Source organism: Trachypithecus francoisi, unplaced genomic scaffold (genome assembly GCF_009764315.1).
Source record: "Trachypithecus francoisi isolate TF-2019V2 unplaced genomic scaffold, Tfra_2.0 Lachesis_group1, whole genome shotgun sequence".
Classification (NCBI taxonomy): Eukaryota; Metazoa; Chordata; class Mammalia; order Primates; family Cercopithecidae; genus Trachypithecus; species Trachypithecus francoisi.
In genome coordinates, this window is record NW_022681454.1 from 33818724 (window position 1) to 33843438 (window position 24715).

Consider the following 24715-nt stretch of genomic DNA (forward strand, 5'->3'; position numbering starts at 1 on the left):
TTAGGTGCAGAATATCATTGATAATTTTCTGCCCCTATGAATTATTTAATATTGTCCATGGATATTGAAGTATCCCACTATTACTGTGTTGGTATCTAAGTCTCTTTGTATGTCTCTAAGAGCTTGTTTTATAAATCTGGGTGTTCCTGTGTTGTGTGTACATATATATTTAGGATACTTAAGTCTTCTTGAATTGAACCTTTACCATTATGTAATGCTGTTCTTTGTGTTTTTTGATTATTGTCGGTTTAAACTCTGTTTTGTCTGAAATTAGAATGGCAACCTCTGCTTTTTGTGTTGTTTTCTGTTTGCTTGGTAGATTTTTCTCAATCCCTTTACTTTGAGCTTGTGGGTGTTTTATTGTATGCAAGATGGGTCTCTTGAAGATAGCATAGAGTTGAGGTGAAGTGAAAAAAAATGAGATGCACAAAATAGTATACAAAAGAACACAAAATCATAAGTTTGTCCTTTGAAAGTATACATAAGATTGACAGACTTTCAGCTAGATTGATAAAGAAAAAGAGAGAAGATCCAAATAAGCACAATCAGAAATGGCAAAGGAAACATTACTAGTGACCTCACAGAAATACAGAAAACACTTAGAAATTATTGTGAACACTCCTATGCAAACAAACTAGAAAACTACACAAAATGGATTAAATCCTGGAAACAAGCAACTTCCCAAGATTGAACCTGGAAAATTTGTAACCCTATACAGACCGATAACAAGTTCCAAAATTAAATCATTAATAAAAAATCTACCAACCAGAAAAAGCCTTCTACCAGATGATTCACAGCCAAAGACTACCAGATTTGTAAAGAAGAGCTGTTACCATTTCTATTCTGATAAATTGAAGAGGGAATCCTCCCTGTCTCATTCTATGAGGCCAACATCATCTTGATACCAAAACCTGGCAGAGACACAACAGAAAAATAAAGCATCAAGCCAATATCCTTGATGAACATAAATGTAAAATTTCTCAACAAAGTACAAGTACACTAAATTCAGCAGCATATTAAAAAGTGAACATAGATTCGAAAAATTTCTACAAAATACTAGCATACTAAATTCAGCAGTGTATAAAAAAGCAAATCTACCATGATAAAATAAGCCTTATCCTTGGGATGGAAGTTTGGTTCAACATGTGCAAATTAATAAATGTGATTCATCACATGAACACAACTAAAAACAAAAACCATATGACCATCTCAATAGATGCAGGAAAGGCTTTTGATAAAATTCAACATTTCTTTATGTTAGTAACTTTCAACAAATTAGACCTAAAAGGAACATACTCCCAAATTGTAAGAGCCATCTATAACAAAACCACAGCCAACATCATACTCAATAGGCAAAAGCTGGAAGTATTCTCCTTGAGAGCTGGAACAAAAGGATGACCACTCTCTCCACTGCTATTCAGCATAGTACCTGAAGTTCTAGCCAGTGCAATTGCAAGAGAAAGAAACAAAAGGCATCCACATAGGAAGCAAGAAAGTCAAATATCTGTTTGCAGATGATAAGATTTTATACCTAGAAAACCCTTTAGGGTCTGCTCCAAAGCTCCTAGATCCGATAAACAACTTTATCAAAGTTTCAGGCTACAAAACCTGTGTACAAAACTCAGTAGCATTTCTGTACACCAACAACATCCAAGGTGAGTGCCAAATCAAGAACAAAACCCCATTCAAAATATACAAAAAAGAATACAATACAGGCCGGGCGCGGTGGCTCAAGCCTGTAATCCCAGCACTTTGGGAGGCCGAGACGGGCGGATCACGAGGTCAGGAGATCGAGACCATCCTGGCTAATACGGTGAAACCCCGTCTCTACTAAAAATACAAAAAAAAACTAGCCGGGCGAGGTGGCGGGCGCCTGTAGTCCCAGCTACTCGGGAGGCTGAGGCAGGAGAATGGCGGAACCCCGGGAGGCGGAGCTTGCAGTGAGCTGAGATCTGGCCACTGCACTCCAGTCCGGGCGACAGAGCGAGACTCCGCCTCTAAAAAAAAAAAAAAAAAAAAAAAAAAAAAAAAGAATACAATACATAGGAATAAAGCTAATTAGGGAGGTGAAAGATCTCTGCAATAAGAATTTTTAAAAGTTGCTCAAAGAATTCAGAAATTACACAAGCAAATGGAAAAACATTCCATGTTCATGGATAGAAATAATCAATATTGTTAAAATGCCCATACTGCCCAAATTACAGATTCAATGCTACTCCTATCAAACTATCAATAACATTTTTCACAGAATAGAAAAAAAAAACTTCTAAAATTAATATGGAACCCAAATGAACCCAAATAGCAAAAGCAATCCTAAGTCAAAAGAACAAAGCTGAAATCATTATATTACCTGACTTCAAACTGTACTAAAAGGCTGTAGTAACCAAAATAGCATGGTACTGGTATACACACAGACACTTAGACCAAAGCAACAGAATACAGCGCCACAAAATAAATCTGCACTCCTCAACCATTTGGTCTTCAACAAAGTAGAGAAAAGAAACAAGCATAGGGAAAAACACTCTATTTAATAAATTATGCTTGGATAATAGGCTAACTTTATGCAGAAGAATGAAACTGGACCATTTCCTTAGACCATATACAAAAATCAACTCAAATGGATTGAAAACTTAACTGTAAAACCCAAAACTATAGAAGCTCTAGAAGAAAACTTAGCAAACACCATTCTGGACATAGGTCCTGGCAAAGATTTTATGATGAAGACACCAAAAGCAACTGAAAAAACAATAAAACTTGACAAATGAGACCTAATTAAACTCAAGAACTTCTGCATGGCACAAAAAAAAAAAAAAAAAAAAGAAAGAAAGAAAAAGAAAAAGAAAAAAACACTATCAACAGAGTAAATAGTTTACAGAATGTGAGAAAATATTTGCAAATCATGCATCTGATGAATGTCTAATAATTAATATCTATAAGGAACTTAAACAAATTAACAAGCAAAAAACAAACAGCCCCATTTAAAATTGGGCAATGTATGTGAACAGACACTTCAAAAGAACACATACATATGGCCAACAAACATATGAAGAAATGCTGAATATCACTAATCATTACAGAAATGCAAATGGAGACCACAATGAGATACAATCTCACAGCAGTCATGATGGCTATTATTAAAAAGTTAAAAAAAAAAATACTTGTGTGGGTGCAGAGAGAGAAAAGGGAATACTTATATACTGTTGGTAGGAGTGTAAATTAGTTCAAGTATTGTGGAAAGCAATATGGTGATTCTTCAAAGAGCTAAAAGCAGAACTACCATTGGAACCAACAATCCCATTGCTGAATATACACCCAGAGGAATATAAATCATTCTATCATAAAGACACATGCACACATGTATGTTCACTGCAGCACTCTTCAGCAATCCCATTACTGAATATACACCCAGAGGAATGTAAATCATTCTATCATAAAGACACAGGCACATGTATGTTCACTGCAGTACTCTTCACAATAGCAAAAATGTGGGATCAACCTAAATGCCCATCAACACTAGACTGGATTAAAAAAAAAAATGTGGCAAACATGCACAGTGGAATACTATACAGCCATAAAAAAGGATGAGGTTATGTCCTTTGCAGCAACAGGGACAAAGCTGGAGAACTTTATCCTAAGTGAACTAACACAAGAACAGAAAAGCAAATACCGCATGTTCTCACTTCTAAGTGGGAGCTAAACATTGACTCTTCATAGACACAAAGAAGGGAACAACAGACACTGGGGCCTACTTGAGGGCGGCGAGGGAGAGTAGGATGAGGATTGAGAAACCAACGCTAGGGTACTAGGCTTATCACCTGGATGGCAATACAATCTATACACCACACCCTAGTGACATAAAATTTACCTACATAACAAACCTGCACATGTACCCTGAACCTAAATAGAAGTTAAATAAAAATAAATAAAATAAAATAAGAATAAAATTGTTTCCTAGGGATGAGCAATATTGTCTATCTTTTGTCATAGATTTCGACTTCACTCTCCCCTCCATCTTGCTCTAATTATTTCCTGCTCCTACACAATTTTCATATGTTTGCTTAGTATCTTCAAAATAAAATAATTTATTTATTATTCTCTCGTGCCTAAATATCACACTGGTAACATGAAAAAGGAAATTTGCCCTGGAAGAACCCAAGTATACTAGAAAACCTGGAAAACTAGAACTCTTGTCCAGCAATGGTTACATTAGACTTAGGTACTAATTGCTATCACTATTCAGGAGCCCAGGCTCTAATCACAATGAATGCTTTAGACAAACATCTTCATTTTCATGTCTGCAACTATCTTTTTTTCACTCTCTTAGAGATAAATAAGGGCATACACCTGAAAGCAAAGGAAACAAGTTATAGTGTGACCAGGAAAGGAGCTCTTGGAAGGGGACTATTTAATTAGTAATCTTCCATGCAGGAAGACAGGAGGAAGAAAAAGCTCAAATTCTGTTTCTACATATGTATATGTATATATTTTATATTTTGACAATTATGACAAATATCCAGTTTCTACTTTATAAATTATTCTTGAAAATTCTAATTACCACTCTAAAAGTATTCTCTTTACTCATGCAGTGTGATGGTAAAACCACAGAATTAACTAAAAACATTTGTGAAGAAAAGAAATAGTATTTTACCAACAAAACAAATATGTCATTCAAATAAGTTGCATCATCTAACTTAATAGGTTGCAACGCAATGAAATAATGAGAAAAACCTGTAATATATGTCTTCATAATATTATAGATGTGAATTAGAAGTTGTTCACCCCTTTCTGTACTGGTCCTCTCTGCAATGGAGAAACTGTTGCCAACATATTTACCTGTGTTCTTTTGTGGATACTAAGGGAGAGGTTTTCATTGCAATACTATAGTTATGTGGAATATATTCTGAGGTTGGTGACATTCAAAATCTCAAATTTAATTTGAGTAAATTCTAGCAAGAATTCTCGTTTGTTCCCAATATTCTTAAATAACTCTGTTATTTCTTCTGATCTTGGATGAGTGACTTATCCTGAGCTCTGGCTATAGGGTTCCAAGGGCAAAAAGTCTAGGTATGCTATTTAATTTGAAATTTTGAATATAACCCAAGTAAACTGTTAGGTGGGCAGCTTTACTCTTTAGATAGAATGTGCATAGATCTTACATTTGGACTGGACACATCTATTATTTTGTGCCATAAAGGTAGTTTAGTTTGTGTTGTGATTTATTGTTTCCTCACTGATCAAAGACATTCCTGAAAACACCAACCAGCTTAGTTCTCCTCAAACTGGACATTGCCATTCCTCAGTACTGTACTTTATTAATGACACATTATTTTCTGCAGAACCACCATAAAAATATGACTACTTGGGTGATAAACAGGTAGTTCTTCCCCTTGGATGACTGTGGCTCTGGATTAGCTCACTGGGAAACTTTTTATTCCATTTTGGCTAAAGTGGTGATTACTGAATATGCAAGAATTTCTTCCTTAGAAACAACCCAAAGTTTGCATCACACCTCTGTGGAGAATATGTTCTCTCCTATTAGAGCTATTTCCCTGCAACAGGTTTAAGTATTTTTAATATAATTTTATATAATATATATATTTAATTATATAAATCTGCTACAGTGAAATAGCTCCAATTTGCAGAAATAGCTCCAATTTGCAATGAATCTGGTAGGAAAGGGACAATTGATTCAATGGTTGCAGACTGATTTGCAATACATTTTGAAATTATTGGCAGCTATTGCAGCCAGCCACCATTCTCTATAATTTATCTTAGTTCTGCTGAGTATAGATAGATAGATAGATAGATAGATAGATAGATAGATAGATGATAGATAGAGAGATAGATAGATGATTGATAGGTAGATAGATAATCATATAACATGTAATAGATACATCTTTATATATTTATATGAAGTCTGTCCTTACTTAAAAGGGCATGCCTTACGTGTACTTCAAAAGTTGTCAGTACTAGCTCATTTTTGGAGGAACATCAGAAATCTGAAAATGAGAGTTAGAATTCTGAAAAAATGTTCATAGCCTGACAATCGTATTTCTTTTTTTTTTTGAGACGGAGTCTCGCTCTGTCGCCCAGGCTGGAGTGCAAGTGGCCGGATCTCAGCTCACTGCAAGCTCCGCCTCCCGGGTTCATGCCATTCTCCTGCCTCAGCCTCCCGAGTAGCTGGGACTACAGGCGCCCGCCACCTCGCCCGGCTAGTTTTTTGTATTTTTTAGTAGAGACGGGGTTTCACCGTATTAGCCAGGATGGTCTCAATCTCCGGACCTCGTGATCCGCCCATCTCGGCCTCCCAAAGTGCTGGGATTACAGGCTTGAGCCACCGCGCCCGGGCCCTGACAATCGTATTGCTATTGATGGAAGAAAATTTACACTCCATGGGGAAAAGTATTGTGAGAAATCTTCAATATCTACTCTAATACTTCAGTTGCTCCAACAAAAAAGAAGAAAAGTGAGTGGTTCCCATGGTGAGTATGGGAGAATAAATAGAACATGCTCTGTTCAGCATATTTGAGCACTCTCAGTCAGATTGCATTGACCCTCTGGTATTTTATATATATTCACTGTTATTAGGGAATCTTTATTTTCAATCTATTTCAAAATGCAAAGGGAAATAAAATATGTTTTTGATTGACTTCATGAAATCCAAACATTGGTTACACGAATCGCACTTTAAATGACTCAGACTACATATATTCTTCAATATGCAGGAATTTAAAAAATTTAAACAGAATCAACAATAGCTAAATTGAGACTTTGCAATTAGGCAATTTATTGATGCTGCAAATGCTAATCATAGATTTTGCCCCAGTTATTACACACAAAATTTAATTGTCAAAATAGTTACCAATAGACAAAAGTGGATTATTTTATATATCTAAAATATACCATCATAGGTTGCAAAATTTTGCCCTTCTATGTGGTACTTAGAAGAAAGAATTTATAATCAAAATAGAAATATACTTCCAAATTTTTTATGTTTTCAGTTTTGTTTTTTTTTTTTGTCATGGAAATAGTAATAGCATAAATATCAAATTCTGGAACCAGATTTTGTGGAATTGCTGTCTCAGTACGTAGCTCTTTGACTTTTAAAAGTCAGGTTTTGGTAAATTTCTCCATCTCTAAAGTGACAATGATAATTTATTTTAGCACTGAATAAGTAAACTTACTGGGTATTTATGAATATTGAATATATTAATTGCATAAAGCTCTAGGAATACATGAATATACTACAGAACATAATATTTGTTCAAAAAATGCCAACAATTATTAACATTCACTGAAGGTTTATAGGAAACTTATAAGTAATGTTGGATATTCTTTCAAATGAATGGAAACAAACATAACTTACGAAGTCTGTTACTCCTTTTGTACATCAGCAGTAGATAGGTTTTTCATAATATCCACTCTAACTCAATACTGAAAAAAAAATTGCGACAAACAGCTCAAGGCTTATTCAATTGAAGGCACCTGATACCAATCTATTTTAATGCAATTATTTTAAATATGATCATTCAAACTCATTTTTATATTCTGAGTTTATTCATGCCTCTTTGATAAAGCAACTTAAAAGTTTTATTTTTTGTATCATTTTAGTTGTTATATTTTAATCTGAGAATGCTATTTTTTCCAGAAATGTCCTAGAAAAGGTAGGAACCATCTAATTATACTCTGTTGTTCAAAATAAACCATAACCACTTATTTATAGACAGAAAAATATGACACCTGGACTTAAAGCTCCTGTGTCATTTCTTTTTCTACTACATTATCATTAAAGGTTTGCCAGAATCAAAGTTCTCATATTCTAATTTGGGAGATATTGTCACTGAAATATTTTTTACAAAAAAAATTAGAGGTGGCATATGAACTTACACTTCATTTGTATTTTTTCTGCAATTAATAACACAAGCTTTGTATTTCAAGTAGTTCATTGGAAAGGTAGTTTTTCTTTCTAGCTACCCTTCATTTCCTAATCCATAATTGAGTTAAACCTGGTAAACATTTTTTTTTTTTTCCTCAGGAAGTATGATGTTAAACTTTGTCAATAGAGGACTCTGCAGGGACACTGTGGATGAAAGGGTCTACTCTTCTTCACTCCAGGACACATCTCTGGACATGCTCTTCCAGCACGTGACAACCAACAGTATATCACAGTCAGCAGTGAAAGACTGCCTAATGTATAACCTACTTCTCAGGAGGCAGTTTCTTCCAGTATGTTTGAAGAAAGCTTTCAAGTTTTTTCCTCTATACAGCATCTAAGGTAATTTCATACTCTGGTGGGCCACAGTTGAACCTTCTGCATCTCAGTCCTTAGCAGGTAGGGGGTTCTTGCAGATCTGTTCCTTCTTTAGATGGTCTGCTTCTGCCTCAAAGGTTGTGGCTGATATGCTATTCCTGAATTCTTTAGAGTTGTCTCTTTCCCATAGTAGCTAATTGCCTATGAGAGTTTATCATTCCTTATATTAAACTTCCTGTGTTCAAATGTTTCTGTGGTTTCTGTGTCTTGGTTGAATGTTGACTAATAACAGTTGTGGTATGAGGAAGTAGAGTGGTTCCTGGAGAAATATCTGAAAAGATGGTATTCGGACATTGGTTTACTCATGCCCTTGGGCTTGAGCATATTGGTGAGACCTTAGCCAAAAGGAAATAGAGTGCTAAGTAATCTATGGCATGTAGTGGCATACCAGCTTAATCAAGACATCACCTGTGCTTGATCGTGATCGAGTGCTGACTCAATCAAATCCCATGGAAACCCAATGTCTGCCACAATTTAATGTACAGAAAGTGACTTCAAAGACTATGATGTAGTCAGAATTTCCTGAGTGACTTGGAACGCTTACAGAAATAAATGAAAAGCTGAGGAATTTAGATGTCAACTCATGTCTAAACCAGAGAGATTTCATAATAGCCCTAAAATGCTATCTTATTTATTAGAGTCATAGGGCTGATACTATCAAAAGCCAAATGCAAAATTTAATTACGTCAATTGTGAATAGCAAACTCCATGGTGTCACCATCCCTGAGTGTCAAGTTTTAAATATTGATTATGAACGATTGTTCAGTTGTAGAAATAAGGATTTCCTTGGCTACTCTTATTAACCTTTAGTTTTGTTTCTATATATTTATAAGTACTCAGTTTCCCATTTTTTCTTCTCTGTTCTTACTCTTTTATGATAGAATGTTGATGGCTATTAAAATGAAAATTCATTGTCATTGATTGCACAATGTCAGGATGGATTCTAACTGAGGATGAGTGAACATTACTCAGAAATGGAGGCAGTACTTAAGAGCTTTGTTCTTCCTTTTACATGAGGGTGAGCATGTTGTTTATGTTAGGATCACCAGGTTTTGTTACATATGAGTATTTTTTGTTTGTTTCTTATTGTTGTTTGGAGGCTTAAGAATGGGAAGAATATGTGTGAGGGATGATATATTTGGTTTGGTTTGCTCAACATCCATAAACCTGCTTATTGTATACTCTCTTATATTGCAAAGGCTAAGAAGCTAAAAAACAAAACAAAACAAAAAACAAAAGCAAGCCCACACACAGTTTCCCAGGTTCTCTTGATCTATCTAGATGTGATTTTGGTTTATGTCATTCATTTCACTTCTGGGAAATATTGGCTGTTTCAGAGAAAAGCAGAGGTGGTAGACTTAGGATCTGGTCAGTGTTGCAGTAACTTTCAGAATCAGCAGACTGTTTCCTGATTGCAGCAGGAGCACTGGCTGTCTCAGCATCCTGAATGTATACTGTGAGTTTTGAAAGTTTTTAATGGGTGAAGGTCAACCTAAGATCTGTTGTTAGTCATCCTAAATATTTTGAAAGGCCATCAGTGTCTGTGTTAGTCTGTTTTCGTGCTGCTGATAAAGACATACCCAAGACTGGGTAATTTATACATTAAAAAAAAAAAAAGATGTTTAGCGGACCCACAGTTCCATGTGACTGGGGAGGACTCACAATCAAGAGGGAAGGCAAAAGTCATGTCTTCCATGGTGGCAAGCAAGAGAGAATGAGAGCCAAGTAAATGGAGAAACCCCTTATAAAAATAGCAGATCTCATGAGACTTATTCACCACCATAAGAACGGTATGGGGAAAACTGCCCCCATGATTCAATTATTTCCCACCAGATCCCTCCTACAACATGTCAGAATTATGGGAGCTACAATTCAACATGAGAATTGGGTGGGCACACAGCCAAACCGTATCAGTATCCTATAATAAATCCCCATCAAGGTAAATAACCCTGGGTCAGGGAAGGAACTATTCCTGTAAATGATATGAGTACAATAGGCAGGACTTATAAATATATGTGCCACTAAATTTAAGTCTTCTTTTATGTTCTAGGCTACTCTTGGCATGTTCTAGGCAGTTTGTTTATGCTTTGTTTGCATGTATTCACCCTCATCAATACTCCAAGTCATGTCATATCTAACTCTTTTATCTGGATTGCTTTAGGGTTGGGTCTATAGGCCTCATAAAATACTTTGGGCACTATTACATCTATGTGATATTACTTTGGAGGCTTTTAATTCTGCAGAACCATTCTTTTTTTATCATTAAAACCTGCACTTTGCTATCAGAATGTTTGCTTTCACAATTGTCATTTATTATGCGGACTTCAAGGACTGTCTGAAATCAACAATTTATAATAAAATGTAGAGAACAAAAATGTTCCATTTGATACATTTTTAACAATTGTAAACACCGATTTAAACACCATTAAAAGATGCGACTGTTCTATCACAGGAAAGAATGCTTCCCTGTGCCTTTTCTCTTCACATCACCACCATTACCACCACCACTATTTTGATTTTGATTTTCTTAATTTTTCCTAAGCTTAACATAAATACAGTCATAGGCAGACGGATCATGAGGTCAGGAGATCGAGACCATCCTGACTAACACGGTGAAACCTCTTCTCTACTAAAAATACAAAAAATTAGCTGAGCGTGGTGGTGGGCACCTGTAGTCCCAGCTACTGGGGAGGCTGAGGCAGGAGAATGGCGTGAACCCAGGAGGTGGAGCTTGCAGTGAGCGGAGATCATGCCACTGCACTCCAGCCTGGGTGACAGAGCGAGATTCCGTCTCAAAAAAAAAAAAGAGAGATGTGATGTATTCTTTTGTCCCTGACTTCTTCTGCTCAGCATAATATTTTAGAGATTTATTCATATGGTGGCATATGTCAATTGTGTGCTTGCTTTTTATTAAATAATATTCGTTGTATCAACAAGCCACAATTTGTTCTTCCTATTCCACTGTTGATGAAGTTTGGGTATTACAGTTTTGGGTTGTTACAAATAAAGATTCTATAAATAGCTTCATGGAAATTTTTCTAGATTAAATGTCTTTAGAAGACAGTTTAAAATGTCCTCTGCAATACTTTAGGTTTCATCTAGTGCTTGGTAAAGGACTGCTACAGGCTGGTCAAGGCAATGGGGAGAGAGATTGCCTGAGGCACCAAAAGCTGTGAGTACAGCAGAAGAGCAAAGGGAATTCCTCATTCTGATGCTGGTGTCAGGGCTATAAATCAAAGAGATGTCCAGAGCCTTTTCCATGCTCATGTCCCAAGCTCTGCTGGAAAGGAAGTGGTAATTCTGCCTTCATTGTGTTTTACTAGATTCCAAAGAGGAAAATGAGTGGAAATAAAATAGAACTTATTTCATTGTTTTCTGGGTGAGTAGTCATTGTTTGCACTCAGTGAAGACACACTGAGGTGCCTGTAGGAATATAACTGAGCTTTCCTAACTTGCACTACATTCAGTAGCTGCCACTTTGCAACAGAACACCAGTACGGCTGAAAATACGTTCTTTCTCTATCCTTTTTAAGAAGAGCTTTATTGAGATACAACCAATATACAAAAACTGCACATATTTAATATATAAATGTGATGAGTTTGGACATAGGCATACATCATGATTCCATCACCACAATCAAGGTAACAGACATATTCATCGCTTGTAAAAGTTTCCTTCTGTCCCTTACTTGTCACTGTTGCTCTTTATTTTGTTTGCTTACTTTTGTGGTAAGAACACTTTACAGGACATCTATTCACTTAACACATTTTCAAATGCATAATGTAGAGTTGTTGACTTTAGGAACTGTGCTGTAAAGAAGATCTCTAGAACTAATTCATCTTGCATAAGCTGAAACTTGATATCAATTGAAGAACTCCCCATTTCCCTCTTTTCCCAGTTGATTGTCAACACCATTCTAGACTCTTCTTCTATAAGTTTGACTATTTTAGATACTTTATGTAAGTGGAATCACGCAGCATTTGTCCTTCTGTGACTGGTTTATTTCACTTAGCATAACGCCCTTCAAGTTCAATAAAACCGTTTACAAACAACAGAAAAAGAATTTCTCTCATGTGTTCTGGGCCTTCCCCAGGCTTTAGCAGTAAGACCATCATGCCTGAGAAAGCTTTCCCTCATTTCTCCTGTCCCCCTCCCAGCATTTTACAGCAGCTTCTTTGCTCACTTAAAACCTCCATTTCCTTGTGTGAATTTGTCTCCTCTCTCTGTCCTGTCCCCTAAGCCTTCAACAGGCCACTGTCTTCCACTTGAAAAGGTGTGCAACCTTACTGTGTGCTACTGCCACCCACCTAGCAGACTCAAAAAATAGTCTGCAAGGGCATGCAAACCTTGTGGCTGGACTCCATAAATTTCCAAACCATCATAACAGCCTATATATAAAGTGCGGCTAAAGATTTCTCAATAGTGCAGCTGGCTTCTTTGACCTAGTTATTTACACTAAGTTTCTTCTCCTTCCACCCCTTGACCAGTATGAAAGCAACTATCGGTGCTCTCTCTCCCAGTAAGCATGTGTCACTTTCTGGACTTGTTTTCATTTCTTTAACTTCTTGTTATTTTTTGTTATATCTTCAGTTCCATTATAGGATAACAATTTAAAAATATATAAATTTCTCTCTCATTCACCTTATTGGTATCAGATATATGGTGAAATTATTAATGATTTCTTGTGACTTTCTACATTCCTACCTGAAGCACGTGTCTCTTTATATGTCATTTTAGTCTTTCTATAGTAATTCATTGTAAATAACAGACTAGACTCATTGCTTTGTGTAATGACTACCACATGGCAGATATTCAATAAGATGATTTTGAATGTCAAATGAATTCATCAGATCAACCCTACATGGTCATACATCTCTATTTTTAAACAATTATCATCATTTCACTATTAAATCTGTTGCTCTGAATATTATCCTTAAAATATTTTTCTGAGTTGGTTTCTAGGTCACTTTATATTTCAGAATAGTTTATATACAGGGTAAAAAGAACAGCATCTTTTTGTCACTTCCTGTTTTCTGAATGAAATAATTTATTTTCTTCTGCAAACTTAATTTTTCCCACAACTGTACTTCAGTCAAGGCTTCAGACTGACATTTAGGGGACTATTCCATCCTTAACCTGTCCCTTGTCATCACAAGAAAACAAAGTAAGTATCAGCAAATTTCTTTTTCTCATCTCTCTCTTTCCTTAAGATGTTTGTAAGAATAATAGTATTATTTAAATGTCAAAGTACTAAATGTACTAGAAAAAAGCTTTAGTGACTCATTCTCAGGTTGAACCTAATCTTCTAAATGTAGTTGGTGTCCCCATATCCACAAGTTCTGTATCTGCATATTCAATGAACCATGAATTTAAAATATTTTGAAAAAAATAATAAAAATAATAATACAGTTAAAAATAATACAAATTAAGAAATATATAACAACTATTTATGTAACACTGATATTGTGTTAGCTATTGTAAGACATCTAGAGATAGTTTAAAGTACACACAAGGTTATATGCAAATAATATTACATTTGTATAAGGGACTTGAGCATTGAGAATTTTGTTATCCTCAGTGGTTCTGGAATGAATTCTTTGAAGATACAGAGGGACAACTGTATGTTAGGTTTCTGTTCCTGCTGAAAAGCTTTGTTATCACTGAATCTCTTAAATGAGATTTCTTATTACTAAATGTCACTAAAAAGTCATTGATATAATAATAGGTTAATTGTGAATGAATAACATTAAATGTGCTTATATAAATGAAGCTAGAAATTGCTGGCATAATAAGTTTGCCAGAGGTTGTTGCTTTACATATATAAACTCATGTAATTTTCACAAACAACTTATGAGAGATGCTATTACTATTCCATTTTCACAAATGAAGAACCTCAGGCAAAAGAACTTAATTAATTTGACCAAGGTTTCAGAGTAAGTTACAATTAGGATTAAACCAAGGCAGTCTGATTTCAACATCCATAATCATAAATTCTGTATTTATTTGCTTTATTTATTAACAAGATTGCCTTCTAAAACCAATAGTGAAATTGCAGTTAGCCCATTGTCAAACATAATGACATTACCTCAGTTCTCATTCAACTTCATTTCTCTACTCCAACTAGAGACAACAGTTTCCTTTATGTTCTTCCTGTATCCTGTTCTCAACATGAGCAAAATCAGGCTCAACATATCGTCTTTTATTTCAGAGTTGGCAAACATCTTTCCTAAAGAGCTAGAGAGTAAGATCTGTGGACCATGCGGTCCTTGTCACCACTGCTCGATTCTGCTGTTGCAGCGAGAAAGCAGCTGTAGAAGTTATGTGAATGAGTCTGTGTTCCAGTAATACTTTATTTAGAAAAACAGACTGCAGTTGTATTTGGCCACAAGCTCAGTGGGTTTGCCTACACTGGCATTACTCCATACTCAATTTCAAAAGGCCCATTAGAGTGGTCTTTAGGATTCTACTCTCGCACGCTTCTTATTTACCCTCTCTCATTGATTATGTGTATATATGTCTCTTAGCTATCTGTAACAGTTACTAATCTCTGAATGAATACTATGAACCCTTCAGATATTTCCTGTAGCAAAATCATAGAGAATGTCACTTGTCACACTAATCACAAATGGAATATCTAGGACTTCAAGTATTATTGAAATTCATGCTAAGATAGGCTATGTTGCTTCTCTAACTTTATGTTTTATTATTTATAATTCCATACTTATTTCAAATTGATGATTTAAAATTATTTTTAAGAGACAAGTGATTCTTTTACTTATTTATATGGGTACCAGGCATGTGAAGTGAACGTTACAGAAAATCAAATAATCCTAATAACAACTAGTATTTATTGAGTGCTTACTATATCCCCACTAAATCTTTTCCTGCATTATTACAATTAATAATCATAGCAATCTTACCTGGTAGATGCTATTATTTTCCTTATTTAATAACTGATACAAGACGTCGAAAAAACAAGTAATTTGAAAATATAACTTAACTAGCATGGTATACCACCAATATTGAAATTCAGACAATGTCATTTTGGGTCCCATATTCTGAAAACTTTGGCAATATCAACAAATAAAACTGTAGTTTTGTAAAGCTGATGAGACTACCAAGAGACTCTTTTGGAAGGACAACGTTTGTGGTGAAAGAGACCAAATGAAATCTACAGGCAGGCAGCCCGGACGGCGCCTTGAGCCTAGTTAGAAGTTGACCCTACAGGCAGACAGCCCGGGCGGCGCCTTGAGCCTAGTTAGAAGTTGACCCTACAGGCAGACAGCCCGGGCGGCGCCTTGAGCCTAGTTAAAAGTTGACGCTGGACCTAACCGATAATGTTATCTATAGATTTCAGATGTTGTATAGACAAGCAATGTGAAAGTCCCTGTCTTGTTCTTTTTCTGTTCTAATTACTAGTGCTTGCCATATATCTCTCAACTTCCTGAGCCCAGTATAAACATATCCCACCATATGTTTCCCCTCCATATATCCCTCAACTTCCTGGGCTCATCCCACCATATGTCTCCCTACCATATATCTTTCAATTCAAAGACTACCATATATCTCAACTTTAGAAGGACACCACCTGGAAAATCCCCGATAAGAACACAGCCGTTTGTGAGAGCGCGGGAACCAATAAAAAAACTGCTAAATGTATAAACTTAAAATATTAACCAATTGTAATGCTGTAACCTAGAGAATTCCCTCGTTCCTCTGCAACTTTACAAGTCCTGTTTACATTAGGCTATAAAAGGCAAGCGCACGCATTGTTCAGGGCCCTCCTGTATGTTGTGGAACGGAGGGACCAAGTTCGAACTTGCATTAAAGATCCTTGCCGCTTGGCTTTGACTCTGGACTCTGGTGGTCTTTTTCGGGGAACAAACGGTCTGGGCATAACAGTGGAAGAGAAGGTGCATAATATATTGAGTCAGGTGCATAACACACTGATTCAGATTGTTCATGACACTGTAAGTATCTCTCATGCCCATTACTTTTTCCATGAGAAGCAGCCATCAGTGTTTTGTAGTGTAAATTATTTATAATTCATGTCACAGTTGAGACTGTGCTCCACTCAACTGATAGGGTATAAATAAATTAAGGTGGCAGATATGAGAATTCTGCATAAAGTGGTCATTAAATAGTGGTAGAATTTCTGAATCTTTACTCAGGGGTCTGTAAAGAAGAAGGCACAAAGAAGGAACAAAAACACTAGGAAGAGTAGAAGAGATAGTATACATAAAGGTAAGAGAGAGAACCTAAGTCACAAACATGATTAGATAGCATTAGATGCTGTCTCTGATAGAACAGTATGTTAACAATAATGCTAAACTGACAGTAACTTCAAAGAACATTGAACGTTTTACATGAGTTGGTGTTAAATCCAGGCATGTTTTTGAAATGATCCAATTTACCATGAAGCCTGACTTTTGTGGCTGCTGAGTATTTCACATATGCCTACATAATTTTTTTCAGTTGTCTCACACACAAAAAAAAACAAAAAACAAAATAAATCTTGACTGTGTGCACTAATCCACACAGGAAATTTTCATTTATTTGCTAACTTAGAAGACATTTCTATAAATGGTGATATGTAATAGTATACAACACAAATCCAGTTGTTTTCAATTATTTAATACTATGCAAGTGACTTCATGTATGCTTCAGAATTTCCATTAAAATCAAATTTTATTCTATTATTATTTTTCAGAGTATGAGTCCCACTTGGGGTGCAGTGGCACCATCATGACTCACTGCAGCCTCAGCATCCCTGGCTCAAGCAATCCTCCTGCCTCAGCCTCCAAAGTAGCTGGGACTACAAACGCTGATATGGTTTGGATCTGTGTCCCTGCCTAAATCTCATATCAAATTGTCATCCTCAATGTTGGAGGTGGGGCCTGGTGGGAGGTGACTGGGAGTAAATTCTTCATAAATGGTTTGGCACCATCCCCTCAGTGCTATTCTCTTTATAATGAGTAAGTGAGTTATCACAAGATCTGGTTGTTTAAAAGTGTCTAGCCCCTCCTCCCTCTCTTGTTCCTGCTCTGGCCATGTAAGATGACTGCTTTCCCTTTACCTTCCACTATAATTGTAAGTTTCCTGGGGCCACCCCAGAAGCAGAAGCTGATATGCTTCCTCTACAACCTGCAGAAATGTAAGCCAGTTAAACCTCATTTCTTTATAAATTACCCAGTTTCAGGTTTTCCTTATTTATTTTCATAGCAGTGCAAGAATGAACTAATGCAAAAAACTGGTACCCAGGAGTGAGGCAGGGCTTATTATAAAGATACATGAATATGTTGAAGTGGCTTTGGAATTAGGTAACAAGCACAGGTTGGAAGAGTTTAGAAGGCTGATAAGAAGACAGGGAAAAAGGCTGGGTGCGGTGGCTCACACCTGTAATCCTAGCACTTTGGGAGGCTGAGGCGGGTGAATCACAAGGTCAGGAGATCCAGACCATCCTAGCTAACACAGTGAAACCCCCTCTCTACTAAAAATACAAAAAAAAATTAGCCGGGCATGGTAGCAGGCACCTGTAGTCCCAGCTTCTCAGGAGGCTAAGGCAGGAGAATGGTGTGAACCCGAGAGGCGGAGCTTGCAGTGAGACGAGATAGTGCCACTACACTCCAGCCTGGGCGTCAGAAGGAGACTCTGTCTCAAAAAAAAAAAAAAAAAAATAGAAGACAGCAAGATGAGAAAAAGTTTGGAACTTTCTAGAAACTTGTTAAATGGTTGTGATCAAAATGCTGACAGTGATATGGACAATGAAGTCCAGGATGAGGCGGTTTCAGATGGAAATGAGGAACTTACTGGGAACTGGAGTAAAGGTCACTTTTGTTATGTATTAACAAAGAACTTGGAGGCATTGTGCCTCTGCCTTAGAGATCTGTGGAACTTTGGACTTGAGAGCGATGATTTAAGGTATTTGGAGGAAGAAATTTCTAAGCAGCAAAGCATTCAGGAATTTACCCAGTTGCTTCGAACAGCATATGGTCATATGCATGAGCAAATAAAAGATGTAAAACTGGAACTTATATTTAAAGGGGAAGCAGAGCATAAAAGTTTGGAAAATGTGCAGCCTGACCATAAGGTAGAAAAGAAAAACCCATTTTTTGGGGCAGGGATTCAAGTATGCTTCAAAAATTTACTAAGTAAAAAGGAGCCAAGTCATAATAGCCAAGACAATGGGGAAAAGGCCTTGAAGATATTTCAGAGACCTTTGCTGCAGACCTTCTCATCACAGGCACATATACTTAGGAGGAAAGACTGGTTTTGTGGGCCAGGTCCGGGGTCCACAGCCCTGCACAGCCTTGGGCCCCTGTTCCTTGGATGCTGACCATTCCAGCTCCAGACGTGGCTCAAAGGTGCCCAGATACCGCTCAAGCTGCTGTTTCAGAGGGTACAAGCCATAAGCCTTGGTTACTTCCAGGTGATATTAAGCCTATGGGTACACAGAGTGCAAGAATTGAGGCTTAGGAGCCTCTACCTAGATTTCAGAGAATGTATGGAAAAGCCAGAATGTCCAGGCAGAAGAGAAGCCTACTGCAGGGGCAGAGCCCTCATGAAGAACCCTTACTAGGGCAGTTTAGAGGGGAAATGTGTTGGAGTTCCCACACAGAGTCCTCACTGGGTACTTCATAGTGAAGCTGTGAGAAGAGGGCCACCATCATCCAGACGACAAAATGGTAGAGAGACACCCACAGCTTGTGCCACATGCCTGGAAAAGCTGCAATGCCAGCCCTTGAGAACAACTGTGGTGGCTGAGCCCTGAAAAGCCACAGGAGAACTGTCGAAGGCCTTGGGAGCTCAACCCTTGCATCAGTATGCCCTGGATGAGAAAAATGGAGTCAGAGGAGATTATTTTGGAGCTAGATTCAATGACCGTCTTCCTGAGTTTCAGACTCGTATGGAGCCTATTGCCCCTCCTTTTGGCAGATTTCTCTCTTTTGGAATGGGAGTACTTACCCACTGCCTATACCCCCATTGTATTTTGGAAGTAACTAATTTGTTTTTGATTTTACGGTATCATAGGTGGAAGGGACTAGCCTTGTATCAGAGTTTGGACTTTGGAGTTAATGCTGAAATGAGTTAAGACTTTGAAGGAGTATTGTGAAGGCATGATTATATTTTGAAATGTGAGAAGGACATAAAATTTGGGAGAGGGCAGGGGAAAAATGAAATGGTTTGTGTCTGTCCCCAACTAAATATTACGTCAAATTGCAATCCCCAGTGTTGGAGGTGATGCTTGGTGGGAGGTGAGTGAATCATGAAGTTGGATCCTTTATGAATAGTTTAGTAGCATCCCCTCAGTTCTGCTCTCGTGATAGTGAGTTATCATGACATCTGGTTGTGTAAAGGTGTGTAACATCTTCTGCTTCTCTCTCTGGCTCCTGATATAGCCATGTAAGACATTCCTGCTTCCTCTTCACCTTTCACCATGATTGTAAGTTTCCTGAGTCCTTCCTGGAAGTGAAATCTGCTATGCTTCAATACAGCCTGTAAAACCATGAGTCTACTAAATTTATTTTCTTTATAATTACCCAATCTCAGGTTTTTTTTTTTTTTTTTGAGACGGAGTCTCGCTCTGTCGCCCAGGCTGGAGTGCAGTGGCCGGATCTCAGCTCACTGCAAGCTCCGCCTCCCGGGTTCATGCCATTCTCCTGCCTCAGCCTCCAGAGTAGCTGGAACTACAGGCGCCCGCCAGCTCGCCCGGCTAGGTTTTTTGTATTTTTTAGTAGAGACAGGGTTTCACCATGTTAGCCAGGATGGTCTCGATCTCCTGACCTCGTGATCCGCCAGTCTCGGCCTCCCAAAGTGCTGGGATTACAGGCTTGAGCCACCGTGCCCGGCCAGATATTTCTTTATAGCAGTGTGAGAACAAACTAATACAGTGCACACCACCATGCCTATCTATTTATTATTATTATTAGTAGTAGTAGTAGTAGTAGTAGTATTTTTGTAGAGGCCAGTTCTAGCTGTGTTGCCTAGGCTGGTCTCAAACTCCTGGCCTCAAGCAATTCTCTTGCCTTGGCTTCCCAAAGTCCTGAAATTACAGACATGAGTCATGGTGCCCAGCACATTTCCATTAAAGTTGTAATAAATCTCTTGGACATTCATCACCTTTTCTATACATTGTTTTGGTATCTGTAAAATGAAGCACATGATTTAAATTATCTCTAACTTTGCTGTAAATTTTAACATTCCATTAGTCTATCTCTTCTTCCTCCTGTAATTAAATCTACTTTTTCTTCTATCTCTAGAATGTAACATTGATGAAAATTATAAGCATATAATCTAGCCTCAAAACTCAAAAATGAGATCTCAAAAGCTAGGCATATATATTTATTGGGCTACAAAGCTACACAAAGAATAGATCTCTGGGAGGCCTTGAACTGACCATGTTCTCCCCCACTCTCACTTGTGGTTCTTGAGAATATCTGTAGATTGTGCTGGGAATGCAACATCTTGAGATGAGGTTGAACTGGCTGGAACAGCCTAACCTCTGTTTCTGTTCCCTCCAAGAGAAGAGTGTCCTACAACATTTTAGCCCACTGAGTTCAGTAATTCTGGGGCATATAACCCAGGTGGTCTGCTTTTCAGGGTCCCTCAGCAGTGATATAAGTGAAGGACCAGCAGACAAGACTCCATTCACCTTGAGCAGATTTACTTAGCCTTGAAGGAGTGGGTTTCTATGAATCCTAGGCTTCTGCTGTTCCTTACTGCATATCTATAGGCAACAAATTTGCTTCATACAACTAGTGTGAATGTTCTATCTCACTGGACTCTGGCAAGCAGTAAAATTGCAGACCAAGATGCAGTGAGCTGAAGTGGTAACCAGGGCATGATGAATCTTGTTAGTACCACACAAGTATATTTTTTGTGATTTAAAAAGTGAGAAATTGCAATGAATTGAAAACGACCAAAAATACATATTATTTTTACTTTACATTTTTTAGCATGCATATATGTTAAGCATCTTCATTTATATAGAAATTTATTATATTCTAATATTTATGTATATTAAGAAAAGCCTATTGAATTTGCATTTAGGCCATTTAAATAAAATCTGTCAATGTTTTTACTCATGTATCTTATCTGGTTTATTTACTTAATCACAGATAATTTTCCAAAGTAACAATTGTGTTGCACTCAATTATGTGTGATTGAAATTTGGTTTATAAAAGCAAAACTATTAAATTCAAGTGTTAAATCTGCAAAAACCTGACGAGTACCATTTGGTTTATAAATTATGATCTCATAAAAGTACTAATATTTTAGTATCATTATAGCATATAAACTGTCATCACATCCCCAAAGACATAAATGTTTGTACAATATATCTAAGTTTGTGTAATACCAGTAACAGTTAAATACCTTACAGCTTAATATCTGCCAGTCACTATTCTGAGCATGTGCAATGGATTAATCCTCAAAATAATTCTAGCTACTGATTCCTATTATTTCCATTTTACAGGTGAGGAAATTGAGCAACAGAGCAGTAAACAGTTTGTCCAAGATCAGACAGCTCCTGCATAGTGGGTCCAGGAGATAAATTCTATTACTGTGATCCAGAATCTTGCCATGAGACATTCTGTTATCTATTTTTTTGTGTGTACCTGGTATAAACTATATATATATATATGTGTGTGTGTGTGTATATGGTTGCTCTTTATATGACACTCTTGGTTTCTTTAATATAAAATATGAATAAAATGAAAAAAAAGAAATTCTAACATTTCCATATTTTATTTTACAGTATATGATTCTTATAACTAATTGTTGAAATATTCCTCTGATAATACTGACAATAAAAAAAGACATTTAACTATGTTTCTTACAAATGTGTTATATGAAGTATAGTTATGGTAACAATAATAATAAAACTTATTTTTAAAAATCTGACTTTCAGTAGTAGTTAGTATGTATACTATCTTTGAATAGGATTTTTTATATAGAACATTTAAGACTCTCTAGTACCAGGGTCTTAAATGTTTTCCGCCAGGGACATGGGATAGTATGCCATGACATACACAGCCCCATGGGCAAATGATGCCACGTTTTTCGGGAGCATATGTTCCTGTAATATGGAGGTGTTTTGAATTATGTATAATTAGAATCACACTTCATGCAAAGGGAACCCCGGAACATCATGGTGAATAATATATAATTTAAAATAAATTCATTTTAATGTAAAAAACATGAGATGAAAAATATCCTTTACACTTTGGATAAGACCACAAATACAGCACCACTTCACTCCATTTGGAGTACTGCTATGTTATCTGGTACATTTAAGTAGAAAAACTTAAAAATAACTAATGGGAAATATTTTTGTAAACTGTGAATTGTTAAAGCTCAGAGGATATAGGGTATTTACTCATTACTAAGGAATGCTGTAGTCTAGACAGCACTAGTATTCAACAATGTTTGTTTTCATTTCTGTGCTTTACTACTTTACTTTCCACTTTCTTTCTACTTTATCATTGCGACTATTTTCGACTTTACTATTTGTCTTCCTAATAATGCATGTCTTCAGGGGACTATTCCTGATTGTTCATTCCTTAATCCAGTGGCTGCAATCTCTAAGATCAGGAGAATGGTTTTGTCATTGCTATCATTGTTCTTGCCATCACAACCAGGCTATTCTTCATACATTGACAGCTAGACAATGGAATATAAGGTCTAGCACCTCGAAATATTCGTGCCTCTGGAAGCCTGTCCATTTGCCTTCATTGCTCTAGGAAGAACGGTCAACCTTCCTAGTTCTGTTCAAGTGTATCTCATTAGCTGACCCTATGTTGCCTCAGGAAATCTAGCTACAAGTATGTAAAAGAAATGTCCTTATTATCATTCAAACCCTGCATATAGGTAGCAACATAGAAAGGAAAGAAACAGCTGTAATATGGATGTTATCTTGAAGATTAATACTAAGAAACAATGTAAAAATAACAAGAAAATATTCTAATCTAGGCCTGGGAGTCACAATAAAAATAAATATTGGAGAAAATACAATGTTATACAAGTCACAATCAAGAATATGCTAAAATCGTCTTTGAGCAATAATATAAGCAAAGAATATACATTTACAAAGTATGTAAATGATAGAATTTTTAGCAATCACTATGGAATAATTATAGTATGGAATGACTATGGAATTATTTAGCAATAGATTATGGAGTAAACTATAGAATATGGTAGGTAAAATGTTACAGGATATCAAAAGAGTTGACTAAGTATAAAGGGCTATGAAACACCTAAGGTGGGGCTTTACTCATGGTCACATAGTTTAAGAATGATCACTGATTTATTTGTGAGACAGTAATATTTATGCATAACCTAGAATATATATTGCCTTTTACAACAAAAGTTTGTTTTTGTAATGTAGGTAACAAGTTAAATAATGACTGAAAATATTTTACATATGAAATGGGGAACAAGAAGACACTGCTCACTATTCCAACCACAGTTTAGATGTTAGAAGTATGCATACTCAACAAAACGTTTATCATAATATTTTGCTAGTAAAATCATTGACAGATTGTCCTCTACAGTGGTAGCGATAGGTGCTACAATCAATTACTCCATATTCTTAAGTTTTAGGTACACAGCCTGGCTATTGAGTGCTTTTAATATGAAATATTGCATAAAAAGGCATAAGCTAAAATGAGGCCAAATTCATTTGGATACTATTTACTTGATTGTCTTCTCTATCTCAGCAACAGAATATTAGTCCAATTGTCATGACAGAAATACTCAGTCTATATACATATATTTAATGAACATTAGAAGAAAGTTTTGCTTTAACTTGTGATTTCTACTGATATTTTTTAATTTTGAAGAAAAAATGGAATAAGAGCTACCATATCTATAATATCTATTGATATATCTATCTAGACTTGTCAACATTTATTAATACATATATTCAGAGCTTTTGTCTTAAAAGCTATCCAACAGTTGCTAACTTTTCTTCTATTGTAGAGAAAATATTCTTGTTTGCTTTGAAATATCTTAAACCAGTCTCCTTTCAGAATATTTACCAGAATAACATTGAAATGTTATCTTTTATATCAATAAGTGTGTGTATATACACAGAATAAAAAAAAGGGTAGGGGAAAAACAATCAAAATTAAAGAAGTGATAAACAGAGAGATAAAAAATCACTGATATAGCATATATGACACATTTGAAACACAAGCCTTCTGAGTAGGAATCCAAGACACAATTTATTTCTTACATAGGAGCCTACAAATACTCAAAGTTTTATAGCACTAGGTTCAGGTCCACATCTCTTCCAATTCCTTGGCAACAGATGAGTTTCAAAATTCAGAACTTTTGGATTTTAGAAAGGTAATATGGTGCATACACTATATAACTTGTAGCACATATTAATACTGCAGTGAAAC